The sequence below is a fragment of the Lissotriton vulgaris genome, chromosome 2_1 (genome assembly GCF_964263255.1).
Source record: "Lissotriton vulgaris chromosome 2_1, aLisVul1.2, whole genome shotgun sequence".
NCBI classification, from domain to species: domain Eukaryota; kingdom Metazoa; phylum Chordata; class Amphibia; order Caudata; family Salamandridae; genus Lissotriton; species Lissotriton vulgaris.
In genome coordinates this window covers 1,683,065,628-1,683,086,853 of record NC_141687.1, presented here as the reverse complement: position 1 = coordinate 1,683,086,853, position 21,226 = coordinate 1,683,065,628, and the positions used below count along the sequence as shown (strand labels likewise).

Here is a 21,226-nt window from a genome sequence, read left to right as displayed (position 1 = left end):
CACTTCCTTCATGTGACTGCATGTTCATTTGAAGCTTCAAGCCCAGTCAGGTCTTCAGGAGGCTGGATATATTCTCTTGAATGTCTTCCTCTATCACTTGAGGTATACACAGTACAAGAAAGAGTAGTGGTCTGGGGAGAGGAAGGGTGAGGAAGCTGCGGTCTGTGCACTGATGCACCGTGTCATAAAGTGCTCAGAATGGATTACTGCAGGCCAATGAAGGGCTTCTCTGCTTGGCTCTGTGAAGAAGCCCTGACCAGGCCCAGGATTAGAGCTCTGACTGGCCTATGGCCATCCCTTGAGTCCATTCCTGGACCGTCGCGTCGCAAAGTGTCGGGGATGGGGTTCCCCATGCCCGAGAAGGCCTCCCCTGCCTGCTCATGTTAAAATGCTCTAGGTAAGAGCTCAGGCAGGAGCAGGGTGAAAGCCCATGATCCTGGGCCCCTTTTCCCAGCCTATTTTGTCCCAAAGAGCCCAGGATGGGGTCACTTGGGAACAGGAAAACCTCCCTTGCCTCCCATGGGTCAAGAAGCGAGCTCTGATTGGGCACCAAGTCAGGGCTCTGGCTGGCCTGGGACTGGTAGCCTCCATTCCTTGACTCCGTTGACTAGCCCGCTGTGTTCCAAAATGCCCAGGACTAGGTACCAGTGGCCAGGAAGGCCTGTCCTTGTTAAATAGCACCTTGGACCTATGTCATAGCCCAGGGTGGAATCCCCCAGCCCTGATATCTGTTCTCTGGCCTGCCATGTCTAAAAGTGACTGGGATGAGGTACTCCAGGCCCAGAAGGTCTCCGCTGCCTGCCCAGGTTCAGATGTTCTTATTGGGCCCGGGGTTAGAGCTCTGGTGAGCCCTGGGATGTAAGCCTCCAGCTCGGGCTCCATGTTCCAGCCCCCTGTGTCACTTAGTCCTTGGGACGAGGTGCCTCAGACCCGAGCAGTGCTCCTCTGCATGGCCGGAAAAAAAAACTCTGTCCGAACCCCATGTCAAAAGCTCTGTGAGGCCACCGACAGCCTTATGCATGAGGTACAACCCAGACCCTGAGAACTATGTCAGCTCATTGCCACTCTCTGGGTGATCATAAACTGCTTCATAAGACATCTTCCTTCAAGCTCAGCCATCTGGTCGCTCTTTGCCTGGCCTTCTGATCACATATGCCAAAGGAATGAATGATGCCCAGATAGCTAGTCTGCCCTTAAAGTCCAGATGAGGGCTCATTTGATTCTTCAAGCCTAGCCAGGGCTTCAGGAGGTCTGACACATTTTTTGATGTCCTCTCCAGTAAGTGCTGTTGGTTGATCATGCCAGTAACATATGCTTGGTTCAAATATTAAGCCATGCACATGTAAGTAAACACAGCTGGTACAGTGAGACTGTGAATGGCTCATTAACACAATCATGGTTCCTTTGATTGCTCCATCTGTTACTTGGATAATTGTGGTAATTCTAGAGCTCATAGATGCTGATGAGCGCTGACCTCCCATAATGCCTGGATTACCCAGGATGCCTGCATTACAGCAATTGCAATCCGGGCTCGTCCAGCTGCTACCGTGACTCTAGATAACATCAGACCAATCGCACATCCGCTTGATGGCAATGATATATTCAGATGCCTGCCTTCTCAATTTTCAATGTTACTTTATATACCTAACATGGTGACTACAAGTAAAAGTGAATCAGGGTCCGATTCCAGATGCAAGAGCTTACGAAGCAGCTGCCATATACAATGAAGGCAGCAGGCACGCAAATTACCCACTCCTGTCTCATGGAGGTAGTGACAAAAAATAACAATATAGGGCTTCTTTAAGACCCTGCAATTGGAATGAGTACACCCTAAATCCTTAAGCATCGAGCCATATAAGTTCAAATCTACTGCTAGCAAGTTAAATAGTTTGAGCTTCAATATTGTTAAATAAAGCTACTGCAGTTAGAAAGGTTGTAATTAGATGTTGGAATTAAGCTGGCAATATGCTGCAAGGTAAGCTATTGCCTGTCCCACCCGCTATCTCTCTGCATCCTCTTGATTCTCTTGACTGAGTGTCCTCCATGGACAGACCCCAAATCACCCATCGCGGGCCCCCTGGTTCTACAGTTTAGGTACACCATAGGCGCACCTGACCCTTGTCACCATGGCAGGGTGAGTGGAAAACCAATCTGCCCCCGGCATGAAAAACCAAGAGTGCCTGGCTTCATGCTGTATGTTGCTTACTGGGGTGTCTCATGGATGCCCGCACTGACTGCATTGGGTGCCCACTTTGTTAATGTTAATGTTAATGTTAAGGGGATGCTTCTATAGCGCACGGCTACACTGAGGAGTGTCCCGGCGCTGAAAGATCCTCAGCAGGTCAGAGAATAAAAGAGCGGATGGGTGACAGAAAACATAGAAGCACAAGTGGTGTCTATTGCAGGAAGATGAATGTCTTCAGGTCTTTTCTAAAGGCGAAAAGATTGGAGCTGGATCTCAAGCAAAGAGGGAGATCGTTCCATAACTGCGGGGCAAGGAATTTGAAAGAGCGCCCCCCACAGCGGGCACGCCGGATCACTGGGGATCGCTGCCTTGGCTTGTGAGGAAGAGCGCAGAGATCTGGCTGGAGAATAAAAGCGGACCCATTTCTGAAGATAGCGGGCACCTATTCCATGCAAGGCTTTAAATGCAATGGTCAAGATCTTAAAGATGATACACTTCTTCATGGGGAGCCAGTGGAGAGTCTTCAGAAGCTCACTGGCCCTTGATCTCCTGGGGAGGCCGAAGATGGCATGGGCCGCTGAGTTCTGAACCACCTGCAGACGCGATAAGAGGTATTCAGGCAGACCGAGGTAGAGAACGTTGGAATAGTCCAGCCTGGAGCTGATCAGGGCCTGGACAGTGATCTTCCTATGTTCCAAGGACAAGAGCGGCAGGAACTTCCTCAGCATTTTTAAAATGGCAAAGCATTTGCCGACTAATCCTGAGACTTGGGCCCTAAAGGAGAGACAATTATCAATCTGAATAGCCAGGTTTTTAGCAGCTCCAGAGTCGCCAGTAGGGGGAAACATGGCTGCCGGCCACCAGTCTTTCCATTTAGGGTCGGCGGGGCAGCCAAAAAAAAGAACCTCGGATTTGTCGGAGTTGCACTTGAGGCTTTTATATCTGTGACTGAGATAGTCCCCTCCTGTCCATAGATGCTGGTTTCCATGCTGACTACTGTGGGTTTTGGCCTCCAATCTGGGAAAGGGTGCACGGCAGTGGGTATCCCTGTGCAAAAAGGGTCTCTCTTTTTCACCCCATTAAGTCGGTCTGGCTTCCCCACCCTTTGGCAACCAATTTCAGATCATATGTGGTTCCCTGCTGAATTTAAGCATATTACTAAGTGGAAGTAAAGAATCCATCCAGAATTCACTCAGTAAAAGCCAGCCAAAAGGAAAGAGCGTGGAGCTAAATCCCTATCCGGTGATAGGCGTGGGAAATGTGGCATACAGAACATTGACTCTGGTATCGCTCAGGGGTCCCAACCCCTTCTGATTGAGGCTCAGCCCATGTACAGTGTTAGACCAGTAGCGATCCCCAGCATGAGAGTGCTCAGTTCTTCTTGGAGTCGGAATGCTTGGGAGTGCAGCCAATTCAACATGTCCAACCCTTCCCGGCAATTCCCTGCCCCTCTCACAGTGAGGTGGAGAAGGCCCTCTGCTCCTAGTACGACTGCCAATTGGGGCAACTGTGCTCAGGGCACTCCGGTCACATCATGTGCTGGTCGGAGGTTGGCCAACCAGATAACTGGAGAGCCAGCAAGCAAAGCTTACTTTTACTTGTGCCTCGCCCCAGGTTAATAGGCAAGAATGTTTTTCTCTCAGTCAGGCCCAACAAGACGGGGGGTTAACCCTTCAAAGCTCACCAGGCTCAGGCACTGGGAAGGTGGAAGGCACCAACCTGGGTAACACTTACTCTATGAACTGATGTGACAGTCCCTACCCAGGGTATAGTGACTAAAGCCTGGTGAGGACACTTATGTTCTTCCATGGTTTAGAGCATAAACAGGACCTCTGTGCATATCCCATGGCATATCCTGTGGAAGAATGGGATTGTACCAAAGAGGAATTTGGGAATCATGTAAGCTGCCCAGTTCCAGTAATCACCAATGAATGACAGGTGAAGTCATGGCTTTCACCTAGAAGGGCCGTCCTCCACAGGCCAGGGCTCCAGGCACTGAGCAGGTTCTCTTTGTTATCTGTGGCAGGGTGGAATCATGCCAAGGTGAGCCTGGGGCTCCTGCGGGCTGATAGCTCTTGAAATCCAACATGAGAAGCAGGCAAAGCATGGCTTTTGTCAGGGAGGCCTAATCTCCAAAGGCCAGGGCACCAGACACAGGGAAGGGCAACATTCACTAACAACAACAATGAGGACCTATGAGATGTCTGGGACTACTGCAGACTTTACAGCTCCTGTAATCCCAGTGGAAGACAGATGAAGCCATGGCTTTTGCTTAGGAGGCCCAATCTCTGCAGGGCCTGACCAGGACAGGGTAGCACCACATGCCACAAAAGCTTGCCAGGTTTCAAGATGCGTACCAGTCTGACATTTAATTTCAAAGGCCAATCAAGCCAAAGGATAAGTGTGTGTGAACATTTAGTGAACCATGTCACCATCTAATTTGAATTCGGCTCAGTCTTACCAATGTCAGTGGTAACTCACTCTGTCTCAACTCGTACTGACCTTTCAAGAAAGGACCTTACATATCTTAATTCATTTAAAGCTAATCATCAATCAGTGGTGTGTCTAACATCTCTTTACTGCACCCCTGCATTTCTACCCTTTTGGCATTGCTCTTCGCATAATGGTGTTCTAATGCTTCCCTTCAGCTGTTCATATGCACTCTTGTTATGAGAATGACTCCAATGCAACCCAACTGGTTCTGTCCTATCGTTTCTAACCAGCCACTTTGCAAATCTGTCCAGTGAGAAAATGTAGTATTTTACTGCCTTCCAACACCAAGGTACTCAGTTCATCAACCTTAAAATTATGAACCATGGTGCTTTGTCTGGCACATGTTTGAATCTGTCCTGTTCCGTATTGGCTTTCCAGCAGTCCTGACAAGAATCCTCCTGATATCACTATATGTATAGCCCTGTGACAAAAAATTCCCATAAGCTTTATCTGAAAGTTAACCCGTTGTGTGCTAATTACGAGCTCAGCTCGTCATGAGGCACAGTTGAGCTGCACTCATGACGAGCTGAGCTCGTCACGGCCGTTGGAACATTCTCACGCGGGGATAATTTCCCCGCTGTGCTGAACGTTCGAAAAACGGGTGTGGCCGTGACAAGCTCGGCTCGTCATGAGCGCATCTCCGCTGTGCCTCATGATGAGCTCAGCTCGTCACCAGCACGGCGGCGCCGCACACGGCCCCCCTTCCCCCAGCACAGGAGATGAAAACCCCCCGCAGGGAAGGGGTTAATATAGAGTGAAACGAATTGATAAGGACCTTAAACAGCATTTGAGCTCACTTCCCGGTTTGAATGCTAATACTGAAAGATGGTGAGGCAGGGGAAAATAAAATACTATTTTCCTTTAAAAACAATTCCCAAAGTTCAAACTAATAGTTTCCAAATAAAATTAGATGAAAACGTTTCCTAACCACTGAACTAGATACATGATAGGACCGAAACTGGCATTGTATGATGCAAACCGTTTTAGGTCTGACCTAAAGAAAGCTTTTGCTGTTTTGCCAGCTCTATGTTTTCCAAAAAACTGCAAACAAAAAATACATACATGTATCGGGTTTGCCAATCAACACTCTTTCACCATTGGTCTGCGGACAAGTCACTCAAAATAGACTCCCTAGCAGAAAGTATAGATCAGCAGAGCAGCCCATTCCAGCCATTGGATGCTTTAACTTTGAGGGATTGCATTTTGTCCCTATTCGTGTACACGCACACCTAAAAAATAGTCCCACAAAAATAGAAATTGTTAGACACTTTCACTTCCCAATGACTGATAAATGACTTCTGTATAGTAGGGTTACATACATCAACTATTTTAACAACTCGCAAGACATTTATTGTACAATACAATGATCATTCCTGACTATAACCCAGCTTTGGTAGATGTATTAATTCCCACTGAAATTTGCTGCAATTCAGTAGATTAGGTAGAGTGCATATGCAGATTCTGAGGTTGAAGCCACATCCTTCACATAATTTTGATTGAGATTTCAAATACTTGTATCTAACTTGTAAGAAACCTCTTGTAACTACTTGTGAAAATGCATCTCCCCTATTTGAGTATTGTATAGCACTGTCAGCATGCAGAAAACACTCCTCTCAAATCAAAAACAAAGGTTACACCTACTAAAACGTAAACAGTCAGAATAAGCCATGTCATTGTACTTTTATTTGGAGTGAATTATAGTTCCTATGAATAGTAGGGTATGATCAAAAGCTAAAAAAGCAAAACAAGAAATGTAAGGAAAACTATCATTTTGACTCATCGTTTGGAAACAGTTTTGGTAAATAATCAATCCTAAGGAAAACAAGCAGAAATGAATTAAATAGCAAAAGTGTATATGCAAATTTATATAATAAACCCACACCCTTTCAGCTTGGTACAGGTCATTTGAAGCAGGTGATTTTGACTTGAGCTGGACGTTTGCAGCTTCATATAAGAATTGCAATGCGTTTGCATCTGACTCATTAGGGACATCTATCAAGGACTAGTGGGACTTTGAGTTCATGTAAGAATATCAAGGTTTTTGCTTTTGACTAGAAAGGGAAACCTAATAATGGTTTGTGGAATTGCAGCATTGTGGAAGAATTTCAATGCTTTTGCATTCGACTTTTGAGGGGCACCCAATGATGACATGTAGAACTACACCTTCATGAAACAAGATCAATGTATTTGCATTTGACTTTTAGGGGCACCTAGTAATTATGCTTTTGCATTTGATTCATGAGGGACAACTTGGAATGTATTGTGAAACTGCACCTTCATGAAAGAGTATGATATATTTTACATTTGACTTGAATGGGATACCTAGTAACCACTAGGGGAATTGCAGATTCTTGAAAGGGTTCCAAAGCTTTTGCATTTGGTCCACTTGCCACATACCTGCTGTAGCCACCATCTTCACGCCAGGGGAGGAGTGAGGACGCCGGTCTGAGCGATGAAGGTGCCGGTAGCCATTACTCTGGGGGGAGAATACACTGCCAGACTCCTTAGCGGCTACTGATGCTGCGTGTTCGCGCCGGGAGGTGCTTGAAGACCAGTCGGGACTCCCGCAGCGCGGGACGCGCGCGGTCGTGCTTGGGCGCTGCCTGGGCGAAGCCCGGGCCAAGGGCGGGCCCATCCGCGCCCGTCACCGCCAGGAGGAGCCAGTGCAGGGCCACCCCTCTGACATCTTAAATTGTGGAGCACCAGCCACTTGCACCAGCCACTTGCCACATACCTGCTGTTGCCACCATCTTCACGCCGGGGAAGTAGTGAGGACGCCGGTCTGAGCGCTGAAGGCACAGGGGCCATTACTACGGGGGAGACTACACTGCCCAGACTCCTTAGCGGCTGCTGACGCTGCGCTTTTGCGCCGGGAGGTGCTTAAAGCCCGGTCGGGACTCCCCCAGAGCGGGAGCCCGTTTGCACCAGCCACTTGCACCAGCCACTTGCCACATAACTGCTGTTGCCACCATCTTCACGCCGGGGAAGGAGTGAGGATGCCAGTCTGAGCGCTGAAGGCGCTGGTGGCCATTACTCTGGGGGAGACTACACTGCCCAGACTCCTTAGTGGCTGCTGACGCCCCGTTTTCGCGCCGGGAGGTGCTTAAAGCCCAGTCGGGACTCCTGCAGCGCGGGACGCGTGCGGTCGTGCTTGGGCGAAGCCCGGGCCAAGGGCGGGCCCATCCGCGCCCCTCACCGCCAGGAGGAGCCGGGGCAGGGCCACCCCTGAGATATCTTACATTGTGGAGCAATAAATAACTTTTTACATCCCTTTACAAGGTACTGTGTTATGCCCCTGAAATTGCTCGTGATAGCCGGTGAATCATTGGTGGACTGTTGGACTTGAGTGTTTTAATTGAAACTAATTTAATTGGTATTTGGTTACCATTTTGAAAAGAAGGGTGCGCTTAATGGGGAAGCGCACATCAATGGAGGGTGGAGGTACTGAGCTTGGGGCCTCTTTCAATGTGCGTAAGAGGAAGAAGGCCAGGAATGTGGCAAGGCATGCAGCCACTAATTGTGTCCTTGATCAAATTGACAGCCTGGTGGAGGAATGTGAGAGTATCTTGGCCAACGAGACTCGTGTTAATGCATCCGGGGTCATTTCCCAGCAGAATGTGGGTGGTGTGGGGGGCGAGAATGAGGGAGTTGTTTCGCCTTTCATCCCTGCCATGTTTCTGACAAAACAAAAGGGTTTAAATGAATCTGGCTCCGCCCCTAGAGGGTCCTCAACTGTATTTATTTATTTATTTATTTTACATATTTGTAGAGCGCTCTGTTACCCGGAGGTGTCCTGGCGCTAGAAGGATAGACTGGTGTGATGGAGCGTGCTTACTGAGTGAAGAGCCATGTTTTGAGTCCTCTTCTGAAGGCCATCAGATCCTGAGTTTGTCTGAGCGCAAGTGGGAGTTTATTCCAGGCCTCTGCCGCACCAAGAGAAAAGCTCCTGCCTCCCCAGCGAGCTCTTTTAGTTCTGGGGACCGTAACCAGGGCCAGTTGTCCTGACCTCAGGGTTCTTGCTGGTTTATGCCAGCAGAAAAGTGATTTCAGGTGCCTAGGGCCCGTATCATGAAGGGCTTTGAAGGCCATGCATACTGCCTTGAAAGTGATTCTTTTACGAATGGGTAGCCAATGTAACGTCACCAGATCCTGAGATACCGAGGCAAATTTGGGCGTGTCAGTGATTAGGCGGGCGGCTGCATTTTGCAGAAGTTGGAGTTTATTGAGTACGCTCTGCTGGGCGTTTAGCATCAGGCTGTTGCAATAGTCTAGGCGTGAGAGCACTAGACCAGTGACAATCGTTTTCCTGTATTTCTTCTCCAGATACGGAAGAATTTTTCTGATGGTTTTGAAAGTGAAGTGGAGAGAGGAAGAGAGGGCGCTCACCTGGGATTTGAAGGTCAGGGTGGTATCCACCAGTATACCGAGATTTTTCACTTTGTCAACCGGCACTGGGAGAGGTCCCATTTCGTCTGGCCACCATCTCGGGGACCAGAAGTTGTCTCTGGCACCAAAGAGCAGAACCTCAGTCTTCGAGGAGTTTAGCTTAAGGCAGCTTTGTGCCGTCCAGCGGCCTACTTCGAACATGCAGTTTCTGAATCTGTCAGCAGTGTTATCCGTATTGCCGGGAAGGAGGGACACCACAATCTGTGTGTCATCAGCATATGCCGTGAGTTGAAAGCCGAACGATCGGATCACCGGGGCGAGGGTAGACACATACACATTAAAAAGGGTTGGGCTTAACGAAGACCCCTGGGGGACTCCACAAGGAAGTACAAAGGAGTGTGATTCGTAACTGCCCAGTGCCACTGTCTGGGTTCTATCAGATAGGAAGGCTTGTAGGATTTTTAGAGCCTTTCCCTGAATTACACAGGCCCTCAACCGGTCCACCAATAGCTTGTGGTGGACCGTGTCGAAGGCCGCAGAGAGGTCCAATAGGATCAGGGCTGCTCTGCCCCCTGCATCCATCACCTGCCTGATGTCTTCCATAGATTTAATCAGGGCGGATTCCGTGCTGTGCTCCTCCCGAAAGCCGTGTTGGGAGGAATCGAGTACATCCGCTGATTTTAGAAAGGCGCTAAGTTGTGCGTTCAGATTACCTTCTATTATTTTTTTGGCAGGGAGGGGGAGTCTAGCAATCGGGCGATAATTGTTCATCTCAGTGATGTCTAAGTTGGGTTTTTTGAGCAGGGGTAGGATGGAGGCTTGCTTGAACCTTGAGGGATATTCCCCTTTCTCCAGCATCTGATTGAGGAGGGGGGTGAGACCTCTGGCAATTGCATCTGGTGCCAGTTTAGTTATTGCAGTGGGGCAGTAGAACTAGTAGAACTAGAGAGTACTCCCGTTGTGGCTAACGATAGCTCTGCCCTGATGGATTGTAGTTACCCATCTTTATGTGACAAATCTATTTCTTGTGTCAACAGATTTTCTGTTCTAGCAAACGTTCATAGTGGAGGACCTGTGACACCGCAATTAGTTGACACTGGCTCAGACCCTATTTTTTTTGCCTATAGCCCTTTCCCGAATCATGTGCCCCTATCCTCACCGGAACTTCATACTATGGGTACTAATCTTCCAAATAATTTTTACGAGCTGGTGAATTTAGTATCTCTTTTGAGGGATGATATTGCCTCCATGAAAACTCTGATGCTAAATGTATCCGCAGGGGTTGGGCTTCAACCAAGTAAGGGGTTAAGCACCAATATCAAATACTAGCACAACAAACGCTAAGACTTTCCCCTTGAAGACTACCGGTGGTAGGCCGAACCCATCGAGTGAGGACAGGTTAATTGGGGACACAGGCAAAACCAAACCTCCGTACAGTGGGCAGACCAGGGCAAGTAGTTTGGTACCGGCCAGGAACCCCCAAAAATGAATCCCTGATAACTCCTGAAAACAGGCTGGCCCATCGGATGAATAGACCAGGGAGGGAACATTTGACACTTAATTTCAGGTCGGGCCACTAATAGGACACAGGACAGAGGCATAATCTCCAGCAGAAGCAAGACCATGGAACCCAGTAGGCCATCCAGTACTAATAAAATCTTGATGACAAATGTCCCCAAGTTAACAATGGGGGGAAAGTTTGAGAGTACAGACTCTTTGACTAAGAAAACCATTCATTGGCTACGCCATGTTAGAGGGTGCCGATCTATAATTAGGGATGACATCACTAAGGCACTTAAGCTTACCTCTGTAGCTGAGCAGTATGACTGTATCGAACTGACCCTGAAGACGGAACTGTTGGCCGAGAATCTATTTGCTTTAGAGTTTAGATCCAGCCCACCAGTGCACTCCCGTATACAGCTTAGGAAGTTTTCCTCATTATCTCAGAATCACTTGTCCTGTGATCCGAGGTTAGGGGGCATTACTGGGTGTTCTGGGCTGGAAAATAATGATTGACTTTTATGTGTATCCTCCCCAGCTTTGCTCATTCATAGTATTGTGAACTCTACTGGGGAAAGTCTGGACATTGAAACTCACACACTTGACAGCCTTAGTGTTGAGGACCTGATTGTTAGTGTTGATGAGGGTGGTCACCCTATGGGAGTACCATCTGATAAAGGGCCAATTAGTTCATTTATTGATTGTTTAAACTCTGAGGAGGGCCACATGTACCCTGATAACACAAGTCCATTCACCCCTTCTCCTCGGGGGTCATTTCCTAGTTTAAGGCCGGCAAGTCCCCCATTAGCCTCGAGCCAATTAGACGGCTTGAGGCAAACTCTCGGAACTGTACTCCATTCCTTAATGAGTGTGCCCATAGGGGTGGTACATTAATTTCTTGGAACAGTCCATGCTACTGTGGTGAGTTATAGTTAGTGTAATGTGGCTACCAAGTACACTACACTGCGAATGGAGGAGCAGGAGGGCACTAGCCAAACAATGCATAGGGGCAGTGGGGGAGAGCCCCAGGGTCCTCAGAGCCCCATCTGACTCACAAAATTTTGCGGGAGCCGTCGTTGCTGCTGCTCAGTCAGAGCAGTTGTTTTGTGTGCTCCCGCCACGCAGGACCAATGTGTGTTTTCCTGCCTGCAGGAGCATGGACAGGGACACAGAAGTCTGCTCCCACCTGGTGAGAATATTTTGAAATCTTCCACTGATATGCCTTCCCTGTCTGCGCTCCTGCAGGCAGGGATGGCATGCTTGCTCCCACCCTGCTGGTGCCTTAAAAATGCTACTGCCAGATGAGAGCAGACTTGTATTTCCCAGCCAGCACTAATGTGGGCAGGGTAACTTCTGTTTCCCAGGAGTGGGCTCCCCGGGACAAGGCATTTGGTCCATCCTCCAGGAATAGGGTCCCTCCCTTGGACCTTAATAGGCAGGAGGGTCCATCTAGTAGGAGGGGGGGGGCTCATCGATAGATTGCACTTATTTTATAAACTTTTGCTAGATTTTTATAGATCATAAATAGATTTGCAGCAAAATTTGGAAAAAGTGTTTTTGGCCCCAGGCCTAGGTGGTCAGCGTAATCCTCCCCTGTTCCTTTATGACTTTTTTTGCCTTTTTCCTTGTACTAGGACTTAGACCTAAGTTTGCTCCCACCACATCCTTGGTCATGTGGTGCCAGCTAATAAGATCTGTCGGGTCAATGGACTCTTGTGGTGTGATGTATACAAAGTAATTGAGCTAGATATATAGAAGTGTGCAGTTCTTTTGACACAAACAAAGTACTACTAGTGTGCCGAGTCAGTGGAATATGCTCCAATAGGAGCAAGGGCCTTCACACAAGCTGAAAGGGGTCATGCTTCATCATCTGGGCATACTCCTCGTCGGGCCGGTTCTGCAAGGCCCAACGGAAACCCACAAAGTGGCTCTTTGCCAGAGATCTTTTTATACTGCTGTTGATGAAGAGAGCATATGTGGGGTGTGAGGTGTGTGTAGTGTGGTGAAAGCGACTTAAAATAGATTTAGTGGTTCTTGGTTTGAGTACATTTTACTAGTGAAGCTCATTGCCCTAATTAAAAAATGTTAGTGCTTGTATGAGATACAATGGTCCTACGAGCAGTCTTGATTAATTTATGAAATGTGTGGTCAACATGTTTCTTGCTTTGATAGCTTAGATGGGTCTGTCGGCAATTCATAAGGACCAGAGAAAGCTAACCTACACTACTGCGTGACTAGTTCAAGGTGAATTGTAGTAATCCTAGTAATCAGTCACAGCATAAAACACAAAGCATGATTTTCACTTGCTCATCGCCCTGCACTGAAAGATAAAACATTACAAACAATATATGTCGTTTATACAAACTTATTTCGGTTGTGGCCAAAGTAGGGCTCACTGTTGTGTTGTAAATTGCATTTTATACTTGACTGCTAGGTCAGTTCTGAGCCCCAATGTGTGGTTTGTAGTGACAATTTGTTAGGGCAGAAGTGAGGGAAGGAAGGGAAAGACAAAAGGAAACACACACCACTCGCTTACCTGCAAACACTCTACATAGGACTGCAGTGGTGGACTCTATGTGATGTTAAAGATCACAGTAATCGTATGGTCTCTGTACTTTTTTGTTTTCTCGATGCATTAACCAAGCATCTTTAGTATGGAGATGCATGTGAGCTAACTGGTTTCAAGACTAAATGCCCCAGTGTTAATAAATTCATGCTTGTCAATGGAGGCTACATGTCGTTGTTAGACGGCACCATACCTGTACGCACACAACCATGCCACTTCAAAATTCTCTCACCCGTCTTTGGTCTGTATTGGGCTAATCGAAGATAACCAGAGGAAACAGCTCATTAGCGGCCCATGGTTAGGAGATGCACGGCACAGATTAACAGAGTTTGTGCGTCTTACCTCTGGTCTTGCATTCTGTCTTGCTGCAGCTCGAACCTGACTCAATGGCAAAGTTCTGTGACTCTCTGCACCTACCTCAGCTCTGGGCTCTGTGACAGCGCTGCCCATTCCTGGCGGTTAAATAAAGTTTGTTTAACTTTCTGTTAGTGGTTTACAAAGGCTAGTGCGTGAACCGTGGTGGCCATCTTAAGGAGGGTGGGCGAGCCGAAGCGGTGAATCTTGGTTATCTTATTCTGGGAACCGCCTTCCAGTCTTGCCATGTATTACAAATCAGGTGTGACACTAATGCATTTCAGTGTGGTGTTCTGCATCACCGCACTGAAATGTTTTGTCACATATTTTTAATGCCACTAAAACTGGCTACGCCGTGGTGCTAGCATGCCGGCCCTGTGGCTCCCAGCAGACAGACTTGCCGCCAGCAGAGTCTAGCTCATAAACAGTTAAGGATGTAATTCTGCAAACTCCTCAGCTCTGGCTGAGTCACTGCTGCAGTGCTACAATGTTACAATTGCAGCTTCACTCAGCCGCCTGCATAATTAATTATTCCCGGGCCACCTGTGGTGCCAGGCAGCAGGCTGTCTGAGTCACTGAGTGACTGACACAGCCCACACTTTGCCGATTAAACACCAGGGGTGTGGCCTGCCCATTAAGTTCGGATGTGACCTCACGCGGACCGGTCCTGCACTGCAGGAGGTGAGGTCACCAGAGAGAAGTAGCGAGGGGGATACGGAGTGTGTCAGTGGAGGCAAATGCACTAGCGCCGCTGCACCAGTGCTCTGCCTCAGCTGCTGCTGCAGCACATAAATAATAATACCACCAGGCAGCTAGCCGCTGGACGACGGCAGGCAGCGCGCATTCATCTCGCACTGTTACTGACTGAGCATGAATCTCGGGGGGCTGCAGGGAGTCTGCAGCCAGCAGAGTGACTGGTGGTGCTCTGCTGCAGCTGGTCATCGTATGCTGTGTCAGTGCACTGTGACCCCACCAAGATGCCCCATGTGGCTCGCAGCCACTGGACCGGGACAAGGCTGTGTCTGTCTGAGACAGTCAGGCTTGACTGACAAGTACGTTTTTACTGTTTAAGTAAGTTTACATTTTGAACTTACTTAGTTTCCGCCAGTGGGCAGGCGCTGCTGCAGCCACTAGTAACTAGTAGTCTCAGACTCAGGCTGTCACTGTGCGCTTTTAGCACGAGCTGCAGATCATGACATCTCAATTTCAGACAGTAAAATCTGCAGGCAGGGCTGCTCCGGCTCTTCATTCTGTCTGACTGAGGTTTATCTGCAAGATGACAAGATCTGAATTTATTTAATCTTAGTCTGCAGGCCGAGCGACAGGGCTGCTCTGTGAGTCATCCTTCAGAGGTCATGATTGGGCACCAGTACAAACTAAACTGAGAGGGTGTGTCTTCAGACAAACATGAATTACCGCAACGGGTGGTCCTAGAGTTGCTTTGGATGTCCTTACCTTAAAAATTAATACAGTCTGATGGACTGCCCGGGACAGGCTCCATGGGTCCCGGGCAGTCCTCCCCCTGGCGTGTGGGCCAGAGAGCTCCGATGGTCCTCCACGTGCCTGAGGCCTAGCCTGGCTCCCCGAGCCCCCCTGGTTTTGGACGCGGAGATTCTGAGCCCTGCGTGGGCAGGTGGGAGCGCTACCGCAATGGCTTGGGATGGGCAGATGGTATTCCTTTCGGTCCCGGCCCTCTGATTGCACCTTTCCCCTCGGCCATCTGGTCGCACGCAATGTTTTCCAATGGGGCGACCAGATGGCCGTGCTGCCCTGGAAGTCCTGATGAGGGCTCATTCACCTCGCTGGTCCCAGCCAGGGCTTCAGGAGGTCGGGCATGTCCGGGCCTAGGGTCCCCTGAGTCTCTTGGTGTGCAAGGGTTCCCAGAAAGAGGGGTAGCATTCCTCTGGATTAATAAGGGCAGGGTATGCCGGAACACCCCTCCCGGGCTGGCAGTTTTCTGCCGGGGACCAGATGGGCTACGTCCAGGCAACACCTCCCAGGCATCTGGGTATCCCTCCTCCGATGGCCGGAGGCGTGGCAAAGTACCCAAGACAGGCTCCATAGGTCCCAGGCAGTCCTCCACTGGGTGTGCGGGCCCCGAGAGCTCCGGCGGGCCTCCCCGTGCCTGTGGCCCAGCTGGGGCCTTACGAGCCCCCAGGAAGCTGAGCCCCCAAGCCCTGAAGGGCAGGTGGGAGTCCTACTGGGAAGGCTCGGCTCCGGCAGGCATATGGGAGTCCTTTTGGTCCCGGCCATCTGATCGCACCTTTCCCCTCGGCCATCTGGTCGCACGCAATGCTTTCCAATGTAGTGACCAGATGGCTGGGCCGCCTTGAAAGTTCTGATGGGGGCTCATTCACCACCCCGAACCCAGTCAGGGCTTCAGGAGGCCAGGCATGTCCGGGCCTAGGGTCCTCGAAGTATCTCGGTGCGCACAGGTTTTCAGAAAGAGGTGTATTTGTCCTCCTGATTACTAGGGGCAGAGTATGCTGGAACATCCCTCCTGGGCTGGCGGTTCTTTGCCGCGGGACCAGATGGGCTATGCCCGGACAACACCTCCCCTCTGTTCGGGGTGAGCTCCCTCCTCCAGCACACGGCATGGCAAAGTGCCCGGGATGGGCTCCATGAGTCAGGGGCAGTCCTCCCCCAGGCGTCCAGGCCAGAGAGCCCTAGTGGTCCTCCTGGTACCTGAGCCCCAGCCTGTGTCTCCGAGCCCCCGGGAAGCAGAGCACCCAAGCCCTGCGTGGGCAGGCGGGACCCCTACCGCGAAGGCTCGGGCGGGCATAATGGAGTCTTTTTGTCACTGCCATCTGGTCACACCTTTCAACTCGGCTATCTGGTTGCACGCAATGCTTTGCAATGGGGCACCCAGATAGCCGGGCCGCCCTGGAAGTCCAGATGAGCGCTCATTTGCCTCCCCGATCTAAGCCAGGGTTCCAGGAGGTCGGGCGCATCCGCACCTAGGGTCCCCTCAGTCTTGCTGTGCGCACAGATCCCCTCTGTCACCTTGTGTGTACGGATTACAAGCAAGGGGGACAATTTGCATCAGGATTACTAGGGAAAGGGTCAGTCAGACCTCTGTGAGGTCTGGCGATTCTGAAACAGGGGAAGGCAGAACCCGGGCCTGCCTACCGGTGCCCCACGGGCCCGGTTACGCACCTGCCTCTCAGCCCCTTCCTGATTGTCCTTTTTCTCTGAGTTTGCTCCGTCAGACCTTGGCGGAGGTTCGGCGATGCTGATACGGGGAAGGCAGCACCCGGGTCCCCTTAACGCTCCAGCGTTTTCTTCTGACTTTGACCTCAGATCAGTGGCAACCTGCTGAATTTAAGCATATTACTAAGCAGGGGAAAAAAACTAACCATGATTCCCCCAGTAACGGTGAGTGAAGAGGGAAGAGCACAGCGCCGAATCCCCGCACGGCGGTGGGAGCGGGAAATGTGGCGTACAGAAGGCGGACTCCCCAGCGCCACTCAGGTGGCCCAAGTCCTGGGATCTGGTCTTCTCAGAGTCAGGTTGCTTGGGAATACAGCCCAAAGCGGGTGGTAAACTCCATCTAAAGCTAAATACGGGCACAAAACCGATAGCCAAGAAGTACTGTAAGAGAAAGTTGATAAGAACTTTGAATAGAGAGTTCAAGAGGGCGTGAAACTGCCGTGAGGTAAACTGGTGGGGTCTGTGCAGTCCTCCCAGAGGATTCAACACAGCGGGAAGGTCGGTGGCCCAGGAGTTCAGGATCCCCTCTGAGGGACCGGCACCTGGGCCCTACCCGGCCACTGCAGGGCGCATTTCCTCCACAGCGGCGGTGCGCCGCGACCAGCTCCGGGTCGGCTGGGAAGGCTTTGGGGTGGCAGGTGGCCCTCCATTCTGGCAGAGGGTGTAACAGCCCCCTTTGCCATGTTCCCGGGCCAAGGGAGATTTGACCGCCTCCGCACCCTCCCCCAGGCACCCGTTCTTGGCAGCCCCTCGTGGCGCACCAGGGCGGTTGAAGGGGGACAGGGCCCTCTGCTTCAGGCGCGACTGTCGGCTGGGGCGGACCGTTCTCAGTACGCCCCAACCGCGTCGTTCCGCCGAGTGGGGAGGCCCGTACCGAGGCACCAGGGGTCTGAGTCAATGCCAGTTACCCACTCGACCTATCTTGGAACACGGACCAAAGAGTCTAACACATGCGCCAGTCAGAGGGCCTAGCGAAACCCTGTGGCATAATGAAGGTGAAGGCCAGTGCGCGTTAGCTGAGGTGGGATCCTGCCGTGCTTCCAGTGGCAGGCACACCACTGGCCCATCTCGCCCGCTCCTCGGGGAGGTGGAGCATGAGCGTGCATGATAGGACCAGAAAGATGGTGAACTATGCCTAGGCAGGGCGAAGCCAGAGGAAACTCGTGCAAATCGTTCAGCCTACCTGGTAATAGGTGCGAAAGACTAATTGATCCATCTAGGAGCTGGTTCCCTCCGAAGTTTCCCTCAGGATAGCTGGTGCTCGGAGGCCACAGTTTTATCTGGTAAAGTGAATGATTAGAGGTCTTGGGGCTGAAACAATCTCAACCTATTCTCGAACTTTAAATGGGTAAGAAGCCCGGCTTCCTGGCCTGGAGCCGGGCATGGAATGCGAGTGCCTATTGGGCCACTTTTGGTAAGCAGAACTGGCTCTGTGGGATGAACCGAATGCCGGCTTAAGGAGCCAGATGCCGACGCTCATTAGAACCCAGAAAAGGTGATGGTTGATATAGACGCTATGCTATAAACACACGGGTTAACCCAATAAGTCACTGGGACCTGGGTGAATAGTTGATACAACCAAGGTGGTCCCAGATACTAGAATGAATAAAACATAACTTGAAAAATTCAAAGAAAATATAACAACATTGCTTTTATTCACAACGTGTATCATAGAGAATTATTCATAAAATACATCCATAATTGATCACATTTAGTGCCCCTAAAGAAATGGAAGGGAAAGGGTAGTGGTTGGATGGTGAAGGTATTGGGATGATTAAGCAATGGTCACTATGACCTCAATAAACCAGAAATAATAATTGATTAACAAACTGAAAATCACAATTCATAAATTTATTAAGACAAAAAACATGCCTAGAAAGATCACAAATGATACATCAGGAAAAGGCTGAAAATGAAAAGGAGTGACATGGGCCGTTGCCCGGGTATGGGCAACGGCCCATACCCGGCCGTTGCCGGCGTTGAGAGCCACGGGAGCTAAGCCGCGATGTGTAGGAGGGCCGTTGTGGTGCGCACGGAAGCCCGGGGCAAGGGTTCAGGTAGAGCCGCCGCAGGTGCAGATCTTGTGGTAGTAGCAAATATTCAAACGAGAACTTTCAAGGCCGAAGTGAAGAAGGGTTCCATGTGAACAGCAATTGAACATGGGTCAGTCAATCCTAACAGATGGGCGAGCACCGTTCGGAAGGGACAGGCAATGGCCTCCGTTGCTCTTGGCCAATCAAAAGGGAGTCGGATTCAGATCCCCAAACCCAGAATGACGGAGACGGGTGACCTTGCGGCGTCCAGTGCGGTTCCCAGGGAAGACGCCGGGAGCCCCAGGGAGAGTTCTCTTTTCTTTTTGAAGGGCAGGACACCCTGGAATGGGTTTGCCCCGAGAGAGGGGCCCGAGCCTTGGAAATTGTCGCGTTTCCAGTGGCAGCCAGTAAGCTCTCGCTGGTCCTTGAAAATCCGGGGGAGATGGCGTAAATCTCGCTCCGGGCTGAAGCCATATCTGCAGCAGGTCTCCAAGGTGAACAGCCTCTGGCATGTTGGAACAATGTAAGTAAAGGAAGTCGGCATGTCAGAACCGTAACTTCGTGAGAAGAATTGTCTCTAAATGATGGGTCGGTCGGCCTGGGGCAAGTTGTGGGGCTGGGCACGTGCCGCGACTGAACGAGGTACCTCCCTCTAGGGAGGCGGCAACTTTGGACGTGAGCAAGGCCCTTTCTGCGGTGGTCGCCTCTCCCTGTGTCCCGTCCCCGGGGGTGTGGGCCGGTGTCTTGCCTTGGCCGGTGCCTAGCAGCTGACTTAGAACTGGTGCGGACCAGGGAAATCCAACTGTTCAATTAAAACAAAGGATCGCGAAGGCCCAAGGCTTGTGTTGACGCAATGGGATTTCTGCCCAGTGCTCTGAATGTAAAGAAATTCAATGAAGCGTGGGCAAATGGCAGGAGTAACTATGACTCTCTTAACCTATTCTTGGTTGTAGTGGCCTTTACCTCCCAGTGGTCCTGCGGTAACTGCCTCTGTAGTGCTAGACTCTGCGTAGAGAAGTCTATAGAGACAGGCCAAACAAGGTTCTATCATGGCATCTAGCTTTATAGTGAGAAATGGCGAAGCAAACGAACCCAATTCCAGATGGGGTAGTTCCTGGAGAATAAAAACCCAGTTAAGATGTCGTAAGGAGGTGCTGACTTTCCCAGAAATCATGAACCTCCTCACCAAATTTGACAAACCATCATCCGCTTCAAACAATGCAACAAGCAGCAACGATTCAGATTCACAATATAGGCCTTAGTTCACTTTCCGTAGCAGAAGAAGACACAACAGTAGACCTCAGCGAATCCATTTATTTATTTATTTTATTATTTATTTATTTATTTATGACATTTGATTAAGCGCGAACAAATGCCTGTGGGCGTCTCGGCGCTGAACATCTGCAACAAATTCTCCATCTGCTTACGTATTTTTGTGGTGTTACTGATTAAACAGACAGGTTTTTAGCTGTTTACGGAAGGACCAGAGAGAGGGGCTGGTTCTAATAGACTGAGGTAAGGTATTCCACAGTTTTGGAGCCGTGACCAGGAACCGGCGGTCTCCCCACAAGATCGTTAAGAGTCGTGGATCTCAGTAATCTGGGGGGACAGTAAGGAATCAACTGTTCTTTAAGAAACTGAGGTCCCTGTTTATGCAGTGCCTTATATACAATACACAGAGTTTTGAACTTGATCCGGCTTCTAATTGGAATCCAGTGATAGTTTCTAATTGTATCAGTCGCGGACCTGTGTTTAGGAATTTTGGCGAGGAGTCTAGCTGCTGCGTTTTGTATGGTCTGCATTTTATTGATTACCCTGACCTGAGCATTAGCAAAATGACCATTGCAATAGTCCAAAGTTACCATCACTAGAGAACTCACCAGGGTTTTGCCAGCACTTTCGGGAAGGAATGGAATGATTTTCCTTATTAAGCATAGTTTATGAAAGGCTGAGGACGCTATTTGGTTAGCGTGGGCAACAAAGTTGAGGTGATCATCAAAAACAACTCCCAGATTCCTTACCTTAGTGGTAGGTTTAGGCAGGGTTCCAAAGGCAGCGGGCCACCAGGCAGGGGACCAGCTTGGGGTGAGTTGTCCAAATATGACAACCTCCGTCTTCTCAGAATTGAGTTTTAGACAATTGGAGGCCATCCATTCTTCAATTGCCAACATACCTTCTTTGAAACTCTCGGCCACTTTTTTGCCATTATTTTTGATGGCCAGGACTAACTGTGTGTCATCTGCATATGAGGTCAGGCTCATCCCGTGTGCTCGAATGATGTTGGCTAGGTTCGACACATAGATGTTAAAGAGTGTCGGACTCAGGGATGAGCCTAACCTCCACATGGCAGAGACAGATTAGTCAATTGGAACATACCCAGGGTGACAGCCTGAGTTCTTCCTGACAGGAAGGATGCCAGTAGATCTTTGGCTGCTTGTTGAATGCCCATTTTTTCAACACGTTCGACCAAAGTCGAAAGCTGCAGATAAGTCTAATAGC

At 49.9% G+C, this 21,226-nt stretch overlaps 1 protein-coding gene and 1 pseudogene across 2 annotated transcripts in view; both read left to right on the top strand.

Moving 5' to 3' along the window:
- LOC147733090 (uncharacterized) overlaps positions 1–21,226 on the top strand; it is a 254,289-nt gene that overhangs the window by 108,747 nt on the left and 124,316 nt on the right. The window lies entirely within an intron of this gene.
- Positions 16,796–19,238, top strand: LOC147733092 (28S ribosomal RNA; annotated as a pseudogene).